Raw genomic sequence first — 13,829 nt, forward strand, 5'->3', positions numbered from 1 at the left:
CCAAAGCACTGGGATTTATTTTATTCATCTCCAAAATCCTAGAAGGCAAGTGAGACAGATTTTGTTTCCTCAGTTTATGTATAGGGAAAGTGGAGGTACAGCCAGCAAGGGAGAATATTGTTAGTTGTTGGGAGTCAAGGAGTCAGAAGTGCCCAGACTGTTTTCTGGTGTATCAGGCTTCATCTCTTGTCTGGTCGATGGGCCACCAGGCAAGTATTGACCACCTACCAGAAACAGCATTGACAAGGTACTGGGAGAATGGCACATAGTTCCCCTCAAAATGCTATGGGTTTTTTTGTTTGTTTTTTGTTGTTTTGTTTTAAGTGAAAGCAAGTCGATTGAGAAAGTAAAGGAAGGCTGGGCACAGTGGCTCATGCCTGTAATCCCAGCACTTTGGGAGGCTGAGGCAGGCAGATCACGAGGTCAGCAGTTCGAGACCAGCCTGGCCAACATGGTGAAACCCCGTTTCTAATAAAAATACAAAAATTAGCTGGGCATGGTGGCGGGCATCTGTAGTCCAGCTACTCGGGAGGCTGAGGGGGGAGAATCACTTGAACCCGGGAGGCGGAGGCTGCAGTGAGCCAAGATCACGCCACTGTACTCCAGCCTGGTGACAAAGGAGTCTCTGGCTAAAAAAGAAAGTAAAAGAATAAAGAACGGCTACTCCATGGGCAGTATTTTTATGGTGATTATATGCTAAACATGCCTCCTCTTTTTTTTTTTTTTTTTTTTTTTGAGATGGAGTCTCAGAGTCTCCCTCTGTCGCCCAGGCTGGAGTGCAGTGGCGTGATCGCAGCTCACTGCAAGCTCCGCCTCCTGGGTTCACGCCATTCTCCTGCCTCAGCCTCCTGAGTAGCTGGGATTACAGGCGCCCGCCACCAAGCCCGGCTAATTTTTTTTGTCTGTATTTTTAGTAGAGACGGGGTTTCACTGTGTTAGCCAGAATGGTCTCGATCTCCTGACCTCATGAGGTGCCGGCCTCAGCCTCCCAAAGTGCTGAGGACTTTTGTAAACTGCCATGGCATCGCACTGGTGGGAGTGTAGCAGAGAGGACAACCAGAGGTTACTCTTGTCCTCTTGTCACCAAAAGCATCTTGCTTTTGGTGGGGTTTTAGCCAGCTTCTTTACTGTGGCCTGTTTTATCAGCAAGGTCTTTATGATCTGTATCTTGTGCTGACCTCCTATCTCATCCTGTGACTAAGAATGCCTTAACTGGCTGGGCACAGTGGCTCACACCACTTTGAGAGGCCAAGGTGGGTGGATCACGTGAGGTCAGGAGTTCGAGACCAGCCTGGCCAACATGGTGAAACCCTGTCTCTACTAAAAATACAAAAATTAGCCAGACAGTAGTGGCACGTGCCTGTAATCCCAGCTACTTGGGAGGGTGAGGCAGGAGAATTGCTTGAGCATTAGAGACAGAGGTTGTGGCGAGCCGAGATCATGCCACTGCACTACAGTCTGGGCGACAGTGTGAGACAGTCTCAAAAAACAAAACAAGGGCCGGGTGCGGTGGCTCATGCCTGTAATCCCAGCCCTTTGGGAGGCTGCGGCGGGCAGAGGTCAGGATATCGAGACAATCCTGGCTCACAGAGTGAAACTCCATCTGTACTAAAAATACAAAAAACTGGCCGGGCATGGTGGCTCACGCCTGTAATCCCAGCACTTTGGGAGGCCCAGGAGGGTGGATCACGAGGTCAGGAGATCAAGACCATCCTGGCTAACACGGTGAAACCCCATCTCTGCTAAAAATACAAAACATTAGCTGGGCGTGGTGGTGGGCGCCTGTAGTCCCACCTACTTGAGTGGCTGAGGCAGGACAATGGCGTGAACCTAGGAGGTGGAGCTTGCATTCAGCCTGGGCAACAGAGCGAGACTCCGTCTCAAAAAAAAAAAAAAGCCGGGCAGGAGACTGAGGCAGGAGAATCGCTACAACCTGGGAGGCAGAGGTGGCAGTGGGCTGAGATTGTGCCACTGGACCCCAGCCTAGGCAACAGAGAGAGACTTCATCTCAAAAAACACCTCCCCAAAAAAACATAAAACAAAAAAAGATTGTCTTAATGAGAATGCAGCCCAGTAGGTCTCAGCCTTATTTCACCCAACTCCTATTCAAGATGGAGTTGCTCTGGTTCAAACACCTCTGACACTTCTCCCCTCCCTTTTATTGGAGAGCCCTTAATCCTAGGGGTTACAAATGAATAAAGATCCATCTTCTGTAACTTTTTCAGGCTGAATAGGGGCGATGATATTCCTGCCTGACTCTTAGAGTTTCTTGTATTCAAGGGTTCAGAGAGGAGCTCAGTCAGAAAGCATCAATATGGTGAGAGCTATTCATAACTCCAACGAAAGGTGATATCTGGAAGATGAAAAAGTGTTCAGTTTAAGACAACAGGCTTATCCTGCATTCCTACACAAAGAGTACAACAGCAATATACTCCACAACAGTAAAGCAAAATAAGCAAAACTGTCCCAAGTAAACTAAATAAGAAGGTTTTCTGTGAACTGGGCAACTGTTGGAACCAAGCTAATTTAGGGTTACTAGCTGATTCCAGTATTGTGCCCAGAATTAGAATATTGATCCAAATTTTTGGCCGGGCGCGGTGGCTCAAGCCTGTAATCCCAGCACTTTGGGAGGCTGAGACGGGCGGATCACGAGGTCAGGAGATCGAGACCATCCTGGCTAACACAGTGAAACCCCGTCTCTACTAAAAATACAAAAACTTAGCCGGGCGAGGTGGCGGGCGCCTGTAGTCCCAGCTACTCGGGAGGCTGAGGCAGGAGAATGGCGTAAACCCGGGAGGCGGAGCTTGCAGTGAGCTGAGATCCGGCCACTGCACTCCAGCCTGGGTGACAGAGCGAGACTCCGTCTCAAAAAAAAAAAACAAAAAAACAAAAAACAAATTTTTACATTACCCATCCCTTTTGTTTCTTTTGAGCAGCAGCCAGAGATCACTGGTTGGTTCACAGGAATAAGCAGGGTTAGTCTAAATTGCAGAAAAAAACTTAAAAACGATTGATGAGACTAGAAATTTTTTTTGTTTGTTTTGTTTTTTTTGAGACAGAGTCTTACTCTGTCACCTAGGCTGGAGTGCAGTGGCCAGTGGCACAATCTCGGTTCACTGCAAGCTCTGTCTTCTGGGTTCAAGCAATTCTCCTGCGTCAGCCTCTGGAGTAGCTGGGATTACAGGCATGCGCCACCACGTCTGGCTAATTTTTGTATTTTTACTAGAAACGGGGTTTCACTGTTTTGGCCAGGATGGTCTTGAACGCCTGACTTTGGGTGATCCACCTGCCTCGGCCTCCCAAAGTGCTGGGATTACAGGTGTGAGCCACTGCGCCTGGCCAGTCTCCCATTTTTACTAAAGGCAAATCATGGTAAAATAGATTGGGTTTATTATACTTGGTCTGATTATTTGTATAAAGTGCAGCAAGAATGATGATTTTTCACATAGGCTTTTTAAATTGGCTTTGAAAGAACTCTGTTCCATAAAAGGAATCTCCCATAAGACTTACAAAGCCAATTAAAGCCCCTTGGGAAAACTGGCCTCATACCTTGTCTAAAGTCCCTGTACAGGGTTCCTGATGTGTGGTAAGTAAAGAATGTCACTTTTTGACAGGCCCAGGAGCCCCAAATTATCCTGGGACCTCAGGAGGGGAGGAATTTATCCAACTCATAGGTTTTTTTTGTTTTTGTTTTTGTTTGTTTTTTGAGACAGAGTCTCACTCTGTCACCAGGCTGGAGTGCAGTGGCACGATCTCAGCTCACTGCAGCCTCCACCTCCCAGGTTCAAGTGATTCTCCTGCCTCAGCCTCCCGAGTAGCCAGGACTACAGGTGCACACCACCACGCACAGCTAATTTTTGTATTTTTAGTAGAGACGGGATTTCACCATGTTGGCCAGAATGGTCTCTTTCTCTTGACCTTGTGATCCGTCCGTCTCAGCCACCCAAAGTGTTGGGAGTATAGGCATCAGCCACCGCACCCAGCCGCTCATAGGTATTTGAGAGTATAAACCCATGGCTGGGCTGGGCTTTAAACAAAAAGAGAGGAGAGGCCAGGCGCAGTGCCTCATGCCTGTAATCCCAGCACTTTGGGAGACTGAGGCAGGTAGATCACAAGGTCAGGAGTTCAAGACCAGCCTGACCAACATGGTGAAACCCTGTCTCTACTAAAAATACAAAAATTACCTGGGCATGACAGCGCATGCCCGTAATCCTAGCTACTCAGGAGGCTGAGACAGGAGAATCGCTGGAACCTGGGAGGCAGAGGTTGCAGTGAGCCAAGATCATGCCACTGCACTCCAGCCTGGGCAACAGAGCGAGACTCCGTCTCAAAACATAATAATTTTCTTTAGAATAATAAAAATAAAGGCCAGGCACAGTGGCTCACGCCTGTAATCCCAGCACTTTGGGAGGGTGAGGCAGGTGGATCCCCTGAAGTCAAGAGTTCAAGACCAGCCTGGCCAACATGGTGAAACCCTGTCCGTACTAAAAATACAAAACTATCCAGGTGTGGTGGCACGCGCCTGTAGTCCAAGCTACTCAGGAGGCTGAGACAGGAGAATTGCTTGAACTCGAGAGGTGGAGGCTGCAGTGAGCCAAGATCACACCACTGCACTCCAGCCTGAGTGAGATTTCATCTCAAAAACAACAACAACAAAGAAGAAAAAGAAAAATACATTTTACTTTTTTTGTTGTTGGTTTTGTTTGTTTGTTTGTGTGAGACAGTCTTGCTCTGTTACCCAGGCCAGAGGGCAGTGGCACAATCTTGGCTCACTGCGACCTCTGCCTCCCAAGTTCAAGTGATTCTCCTGCCTCAACCTCCTGAGTAGCTGGGATTACAGGCATGTACCACCACGCCTGGCTAATTTTTGTATTTTTAGTAGAGGCAGGGTTTCACCATGTTGGCCAGTCTGGTCTCCAACTCCTGACCTCAAGTGATCTGCCCGCGTCTGCCTCCCAAAGTGCTGGGATTACAGGCGTGAGCCACCGCACCTGGCTACATTTTAATTTTTCGTAAGATGGATGCTTCAGGTTAACCCAAAAGAGTAACTGAGGATAGGAGGAGAAAAGAGCCTTGAAGAATGCATTTCTAGATCTTTCCTATATTAGGAGATAAATATAGCACCCTATTTACATTCTAATCCCAAAGTTTAATTATATCTCTATATAGTAAGAAATACGGCTTTAAAATCATGCCTTGCTGAAAGAATGGGATGACGGATTTGAGTTGGTTGTCATTTAGTAGTATTGATATGTGACAGAAAGATGATTAAAGAAGAGTGATAGGCTAGGTGCCGTGGCTCACGCCTGTAATCCCAGCACTTTGGGAGGCTGAGGCTGGCAGGTTACTTGAGGTCAGGAGTTCAAGACCAGCCTGGTCAACCTGATGAAACCCTGCCTCTATTAAAAATACATAAATTAGCCAGGCGTGGTGGTAGGTGCCTGTAACCCCAGCTATTCAGGAGAACGAGGCAGGAGAATCGCTTGAATCCAGGAGGCAGAGGTTGCAGTGAGTGGTGATTATGCCACTGCACTCCAGCCTGGGAAACAGAGTGAGACCCTGTCTCAGTAAATAAATACATAAATACGATAAATGTAGATATGAAAGCAGACTATAATGGAAAACACTGGTCAGAAACATTTTGCGACTGGGCACAGTGACTCACGCCTCTATCCCAGCACTTTGGGAGGCCGAGGCAGTGGATCACCTGATGTCAGGAGTTCCAGTCCGGGCTGAGCAGAATGGTGAAACCCTGTCTCTACTAGGAATACAAAATTTAGCTGGGCGTGGTGACATATGCCTGTAGTACTAGCTACTCGGGAGGCTGAGGCAGGAGAATCGCTTGAACCCAGGAGGCGGAGATCGTGGTGAGCTGAGATTGCACCATTGCACTCTAGTCTGTCTAACAAGAGCAAAACTCTGTCACACACACACAGAAAATAATAACAATAATAATAATAATAATACATTGCCGGGCACAGTGGCTCATGCCTGTAATCCCAGCACTTTGGGAGACTGAGGCGGGTGGATCACCTGAGGTCAGGAGTTCGAGACCAGCCTTGCCAAGATGGTGAAACCCCTTCCCTACTAAAAATACAAAAATTAGCCGGGCGTGGTGGCACATGCTGATATTCCTAGCTGCTCAGGAGGCTGAGGTAGGAGAATCGCTTGAACTTTGGAGACAGAGATTGCAGTAACTGGGGATCTTGCCATTGCATTCCAGCCTGCACAACAAGAGCAGACCTCTGTCTTAAAAAATAAATAAATATATTTGCAAGAGTTCATGTGATGAAAACAGCAATTACAGTGGGATAAAAATTAATGTATTTAAAGGGTCTTGTTTTCCAGAAATACCACCTCCCCAGAAGCAAACCAGACTTTTTTTTTTTTTTTTTTGAGACGGAGTCTGGCTCTGTTGCCCAGGCTGGAGTGCAGTGGCGCAATCTCAGCTCACTGCAAGCTCCGCCTCCCAGGTTCAAGCCATTCTCCTGCTTCAGCCTCCCGGGTAGCTGGGACTACAGGCGCCTGCCACCTCACCCGGCTAATTTTTTTTGTATTTTAGTGGAGACGGGGTTTCACCATGTTAGCCAGGATGGTCTGGATCTCCTGACCTCGTGATCCGCCCATCTCGGCCTCCCAAAGTGCTGGGATTACAGGCATGAGCCACTGCGCCCGGCCTAATTTTGTTTTTTTGTTTTTTTTTTGTTTTGTTTTGTTTTTTTTTTTGAGACGGAGTCTCGCTCTGTCACCCAGGCTGGAGTGCAGTGGCCGGATCTCAGCTCACTGCAAGCTCCACCTCCCGGGTTCACGCCATTCTCCTGCCTCAGCCTCCCGAGTAGCTGGGACTACAGGCACCCGCCACCTCGCCCTGCTAAGTTTTTGTATTTTTAGTAGAGACGGGGTTTCACTGTGTTAGCCAGGATGGTCTCGATCTCCTGACCTCGTGATCCGCCCGTCTCGGCCTCCCAAAGTGCTGGGATTACAGGCTTGAGCCACCGCGCCCGGCCTTAATTTTGTATTTTTAATAGAGACGGGGTTTCACCATTTTGGCCAGGATGGTCTCGATCTCTTGAACTCATGATCCACCCGCCTCGGCGTCCCAAAATGTTGAGATTACAGACATAAGCCACTGTGCCCGGCCTTATACTTTTTATATATAGTATATGTTGGAAAAATATGAAGAGAGTCATTTCTAACTAATGAATCACCTAAAATTTGTTCTTGTTTTTAAATATTAGTAATAAAATAACTCGAAACACAGTTTTGATATTTTAAAAGGAAGATAACCATGGAGAAATGTGACATCTAATTCTATAAGTTCTATAAGAAGGGTTGGCCGGGTGCAGTGACTCACGCCTATAATCCCAGCACTTTGGGAGGCCAAGGTGGGCAGATCACCTGAGGTCAGGAGTTCGAGACCAGTCTGACCAACATGGAGAAACCCTGTCTCTACTAAAAATACAACATTAGCTGGGCATGGTGGCGCATGCCTGTAATCTCAGCTACTTAGGAGGCTGAGGCAGGAGAATCACTTCAACCCAGGAGGCAGAGGTTGCGGTGAACCTAGATCGTTCCACTGCACTCCAGCCTGGGCAACAAGAACGAAACTCCGTCTCTAAATAAACAAATAAATAAAAAGAAGGGTTTAGGCCAGGCGCAGTGACTCACGCCTGTAATCCCATCACTTTGGGAGGCCGAGGCAAGCAAATCACTTGAGGTCAGGAGTTCAAGACCAGCCTGGCCAAGATGGTGAAACCCCATCTCTACTAAAAATACTAATATTAGCTGGGTGTGGTGGTGTGGCACCTTTAATCCTAGCTACTCGGGAGGCTGATACAAGAATCACTTGAACCCAGGAGGTGGTAGTTGGAGGTTGCAGTGAGCCAAGATCATGCCACTGCACTCCAGCCTGGCCAACAAAGGAAGACTACATCTCAAAAAAAAGAAAAAAGAAAGGTTTGCTATCATTTTTATCTACCATTTTCTTGTGTGGTATAAACTGACACTTGGTCTCTACTAAAAAATACAAAAAACTAGCCGGGCGAGGTGGCGGGCGCCTGTAGTCCCAGCTACTCGGGAGGCTGAGGCAGGAGAATGACGTGAACCCGGGAGGCGGAGCTTGCAGTGAGCTGAGATCCGGCCACTGCACTCCAGTCTGGGCCACAGAGCGAGACTCCGTCTCAAAAAAAAAAAAAAAAAAAAAGATTATAAAAATTCACACTATGGGCTGGGCGTGGTGACTCATGCCTATAATCCCAGTACTTTGGGACACCAAGGCAGGAGGATCCCTTGAGCCCAGAAATTTGAGGTTGCAGTGAGCTATGATCACTGCACTGTACTCCAGAGTAGGTGACAGAGCGAGACCCCATCTCTAAAACGGGAAGATTAAAAGAAAAAAAAAGTTCATTAATTAACTTGGTAATAAATCCATTACATGTTAACATAAAACTTTTTTTTTTTTTTTTGAGATGGAGTCTCGCTCTGTCGCCCAGGCTGGAGTGCAGTGGCGCGATCTCAGCTCACTGCGACCTTCACCTTCCGGATTCAAGCAATTTCCCTGTCTCAGCCTCCCAAGTGGCTGGGATTACAGGTACACACCATCACGCCTGACTAATTTTTTTGTATTTTTAGTAGAGATGGAGTTTCACCATGTTGGCCAGGATGGTCTCGAACTCTTGATCTCAGGCAATCCACCTGTCTCGGCCTCCCAAAGTGCTGGGATTACAGGCATGAGCCACCACACCCGGCCAACATAAAACATTTTTATAAAAAATACATATTCAGGCTGGGTGTGGTGGCTCATGCCTGTAATCCCAGCACTTTGGGAGGCTGAGGCCAGCAGATCACTTGAGGTTAGGAGATTGATACCAGCCTGGACAACATGGTGAAACCCCTATCTCTACTAAAAATACAAAAATTAGCTAGGCATGGTGGTGCACACCTGTAATCCCAGCTACTTGGGAGGCTCAGGCACAAGAATCACTTAAACACCAGAGGCAGAGGTTGCAGTGAACTGAGATTGTATCACTGCCCTCCAACCTGGGCAACAGAGCAGTGAGACCCTGTCTCAAAAAAACCCAAAAAACAAACAAACTGTATATATATATACACACACACACATACACACACACATATATACACACATATATATACACACACATATATATCTTCAAAGTTAAAAAATGGTGTGAAGAAGAGCATTGTTTTATATTTTTTTCAACTCTCTTTAACTTCTGGCTTAATAGAAGACAGCTGCATTCTCATTTTTTTTTTTTAGATGGTGTCTCGCTCTATCACCCAGGCTGGAGTGCAGTGGCGTGACCTCGGCTCACTGCAACCTCCGCCTCCCAGGTTCAAGCAATTCTTCCACCTCAGCCTCCTGAGTAGCTGGGACTACAGGCATGCACCACCATGCCCAGCTAATTTTTTTGTACTTTTTGTAAAGACAGAGTTTCACCATGTTGGCCAGGCTGCTCTCGAACTCCTGACCTTAGGTGATCTGCCTGCCTCAGTCTCCCAAAGTGCTAGGTTTACAGGCGTGAGCCACTGCACCTGGCTGACAGCAGCATTCTTACATCTACTTCATTCTGTCTGTTACAATATGTACTTGTAGAAGGAAAGAGTATTATAATAACTTTTTCCAGTAACAGTGAGTATTCTTCTTTGATACTACACAAAAATTTGACAAGTGGTAATTTCTGTTTTCTTTTTTTTTTGGAGACAGAGTCTCATCCTGTTGCCCAGACTGGAGTGCAGTGGTGCGATCTCAGCTCACCACAACCTCCGCCTCCTCAGTTCAAGCGATTCTCCTGCCTCAGCCTCAAGTAACTGGGGCTACAGGCATGTGCCACCATGCCCAGCTAATTTTTGTACTATTAGTAGAGACGGGGTTTCACCATGTTGGCCAGGCTGATCTTGAGCTCCTGACCTCAGATGATCCGCCCACTTTGGCCTCCCAAAGTGCTGGGATTACATGTGTAAGCCACTGTGTCCGGCTGACAAATGGTAATTTCTTTGGGTTTTTTTTTTTTTTTTTTTTTTTGAGATGGAGTGTTGCTCTGTCGCCCAGGCTGGATTGCGGTAGTGCAATCTGGGCTCACTTCATGCTCCGCCTCCCGAGTTCATGCGATTCTCTTGCCTCAGCCTCCCGAGTAGTTGGGACTACAGGTGCCCGCCACCACCACACCTGGCTAATTTTTTTCTTTCTTTCTTTCTTTTTTTTTTTTTTGTATTTTTAGTAGAGACGCGATTCCACTGTGTTAACCAGGGTGGTCTTGATCTCCTAACCTTGTGATCCACCCACCTTGGCCTCCCAAAGTGCTGGGATCACAGGCATGAGCCACCGCGCCAGGCCAACAAGTGGTAATTTCTTAAGAGTTAGTTGCACAAAGGCAGGAGGATTGCTTGAGGCCAGGAGTTTGAGACCAGCCTGGGCAATGTAACAAAACTGCACCTCTACAAAAAACTAAAAAATTAGGCACGGTTGTGTGCACCTGTAGTCCTAGCTACTCAAGAGGCTAAGGACGGAGGATTGCTTGAGCCCAGGAGTTCAAGGCTGCAGTGAGCTATGATCATACCACTGCAGTCTAGCCTGGGCAACAGAAAAAGACCCTGTCTCAAAAAAAAAAAAAAAAAGAAAAAGAAAAAGTTAGTTGCAATGAGGAATTTGAAATCACATCAGTGAATTTTTGTATTCTGTGACCTTAAAACCCATTGATCTTTCACTTTGAATTGTTTTACTTGTGCATGATTTTATAACATCAAACACTGGTCATTTGGAAAGTATTGGTTCACCAAATTGTATAGGTCATCTAAATATTGATGCATTTTATTATATAATATCAAAAAATCACATTCATTAATATTACCACTTATTTCATCAGAAAAGTCTTTATTGTAAGTTACCAAGTTGATGGCAGTGGTTATAGATTTTCCAAAATTCTAATTTTTGCCTGAAAGCTCAAATTGTAATTGATAATTGGCAATAAATACTGTCAGTTGGCTGGGCACGGTGGCTCCTGCCTGTAATCCCGGCACTTTGGGAGGCTGAGGCAGGCGGATCACCTGAGGTCAGGAGTTCGAGAACAGCCTGGCCAACATGGCGAAACCCCGTCTCTACTAAAAGTACAGAAAAATTAGTCGAACGTGGTGGCGCATGCCTGTAATCCCAGCTATTCGGAAGGCTGAGACAGAGAGTTGCTTGAACCTGGGCAGTGGAGGTTGGCAGTGAGCCGAGATCTCGCCACTGCACTCTGCCCTGGGCAACAAGAGCGAGGCTCCATCTCAAAAAATAATAATAATAAATAAATGAATAAAATAAAAAATGAACAAAGTGAGCTGCCACTCACTTTGTGCCACTCACTTTTGTGGTGGCTTGCGCCTGTAATCCCAGCACTTTGAGAGGCCAAGGTGGGCAGATCACCTGAAGTCAGGAGTTCGAGACCAGCCTGGCCAGCATCTCTCTACTAAAAATACAAAAATTAGCTGGGCATGGTGGTGGGTGCCTGTAATTGTGGATACTTGGGAGGCAGAGGCAGGAGAATCACTTGTACCTGGGAGGCAGAGGTTGCAGTGAGCCGAGATCACACCATTGCACTCCAGCCTGGGTGACAAGAGCAAAACTCTGTCTGAAAAATAAAATAATAATAAAATAAAATGATGTTCCATGATAAAAGCAGTTATTTATTTATTTATTTATTGAGACGGAGTCTCGCTCTGTCGCCCAGGCTGGAGTGCAGTGGCGCAATCTTGGCTCACTGCAAGCTCCGCCTCCAGGGTTCACACCATTCTCCTGCCTCAGCCTCCCGAGTAGCTGGGACTATAGGCGTCTGCCACCACGGCTGACTAATTTTTTTTTTTTTTTTTTGGTTTTTCAGTAGAAACGGGTTTCACCATGTTAGCCAGGATGGTCTCGATCTCCTGACCTGGTGATCTGCCTGCCTGGGCCTCCCAAAGTGTTGGGATTACAGGCATGAGCCACCACGCCTGGCCAAAAACAGTTATTTTAGCTTGCAACTTAATCATGTAGTGCTTTTTCTCAAGAAAACCATCATGTTTCAGTAATCAGCAGAAGTAATTTAAGTCAGCTAGGCACAGTGGCTCACGCCTGTAATCCCAACACTTTGGGATTCTATTGCTATGGAAAGATCATGCAGAATGGTGGGTACAATATAATTGTCATTTGAGCAAAAGGGTAGAGAAGAGTTCGGATGTGGTGGCTCATGCCTGTAATCCTAACACTTTGGGGGCCCAAGGTAGGTCGATCGCTTGAGCCCAGCAGTTTGAGACCAGCCTGAGTAATACTGTGAATCCCCATCTCTATAAAAAATACAAAAATTAGCTGGGCGTGGTGGTGTGTGCTTGTAGTCCCAGCTACTTGGGAAGCTGAGATGGGAGGATCCCATGAGCCCAGGAGGTCAGGACTGCAGTGAGCTGTCATTGTGCCCACTGCACTCCAGCCTGGGTGACAGAGTGAAACCATGTCTCAAAAAAAAAAAGTGCTTTATGTATACTTCTCATTTTGTCACACATAAATTATAAACACATATATTCAGGTGTTGAGATTTAATAAAATTAATAATTTTTACTGTGTCATCCAGGACACTCCTAAGTAGAACTGGCAATTTTCCCTTGAGATTACATGGCAGTGAAGAATACAATAACCAGTAGCACAGTCTGATTCATGCTAAGGCACCAGCAGTTATACCCACTGTTGCATTTGTACCGTCAGTGCTAATGTAAACATGGAAAAAGAAAAAAGGCAAATAATGTTTTTGTATTATAATAAAAATAGTTCTGACCTCATAGATCCCTAAAAGGGTATCAGGGACCACCAGGGGTCCATAAACGATACTTTTTGAACTACTGGCCTAAGCAGATCAGTGTTTAACCAATAAAGGCTTGTTCTTCTTAAATTTTTTCTTTTTTTTTTTTTTTTTGAGTCAAGATCTGGCTCTATCACCCAGGCTAGAGTGCAGTGGTGCAATCTCAGCTCACCGCAACCTTCAACTCCTGAGCTCAAGTTATCCTCCCACCTTAGCCTCCCGATTAGCTGAGATTATAGGCATGCACCACCATGCCCAGCTAATTTTTATCTTTTTAAAAATTATTATTTTATTTTTTCGAGATAGCGTCTCGCTTTGTTGCCCAGACTGGAATGCAGTGGCGCAATCTCGGCTCATTGCAACCTCCGCCTCCCAGGTTCAAGCGATTGTCCTGCCTCAGTCTCCCAAGTAGCTGGGACTACAGACGTGTGCCACCACGCCCGGCTAATTTTTGTATTTTTAGTAGAGACAGGGTTTCACTATGTTGGCCAGGCTGGTCTCAAACTCCTGACCTCAGGTGATCTGCCTGCCTCGGCCTCCCAAAGTGCTGGGATTACAGGCTCGAGCCACCGCGCCCAGCCAATTTTTGTATTTTTTGTGAGACAGGGTGTCACCATTTTGCCTAGGCTGGTCTCAAACTTGTGAGCTCAAGTAATCCTCCTACCTCGACCTCCCAAAGTGCTGGGATTACAGTCCCAAGCCACTGCACCCCTCTTTGTCTCCTTAAATTTTAAGCATGATTATATCATTACTGCATCTTAACCTAGTTTTTATCTTCTGACTATGGTGTAATAGTTTGGGCTGGGTGCGGTGGCTCACGCCTGTAATCCCAACACTTTGGGAGGCTGAGGCGGGTGGATCACTTGAGGTCAGGAGTTTGAGACCAGCCTGGCCAACATGGTGAAACCCCGTCTCTACCAAAAATACAAAAATTAGCCGGGCATGGTGGCGGGTGCCTGTAATCCCAGCTACTCAGGAGGCTGAGGCAGGAGAATCGCTTGAACC

At 46.6% G+C, this 13,829-nt stretch overlaps 1 protein-coding gene across 9 annotated transcripts in view; it reads left to right on the forward strand.

Moving 5' to 3' along the window:
* The window catches only part of GABPB2 (GA binding protein transcription factor subunit beta 2), a 70,723-nt gene that overhangs the window by 3,128 nt on the left and 53,766 nt on the right, over window positions 1–13,829 (forward strand). The window contains exon 1 of one of the 9 annotated variants that reach the window (XM_031652721.1): window positions 7,934–7,956. The exons of the other annotated variants lie outside the window; for them this stretch is intronic. The gene's annotated coding sequence lies outside the window, so the exon portion shown is untranslated. Of the gene's footprint in view, window positions 1–7,933; window positions 7,957–13,829 lie in introns of those variants that run through there. 9 annotated transcript variants of the gene reach the window in all.

The sequence above is a fragment of the Papio anubis genome, chromosome 1 (genome assembly GCF_008728515.1).
Source record: "Papio anubis isolate 15944 chromosome 1, Panubis1.0, whole genome shotgun sequence".
In the NCBI taxonomy this organism is placed as follows: domain Eukaryota; kingdom Metazoa; phylum Chordata; class Mammalia; order Primates; family Cercopithecidae; genus Papio; species Papio anubis.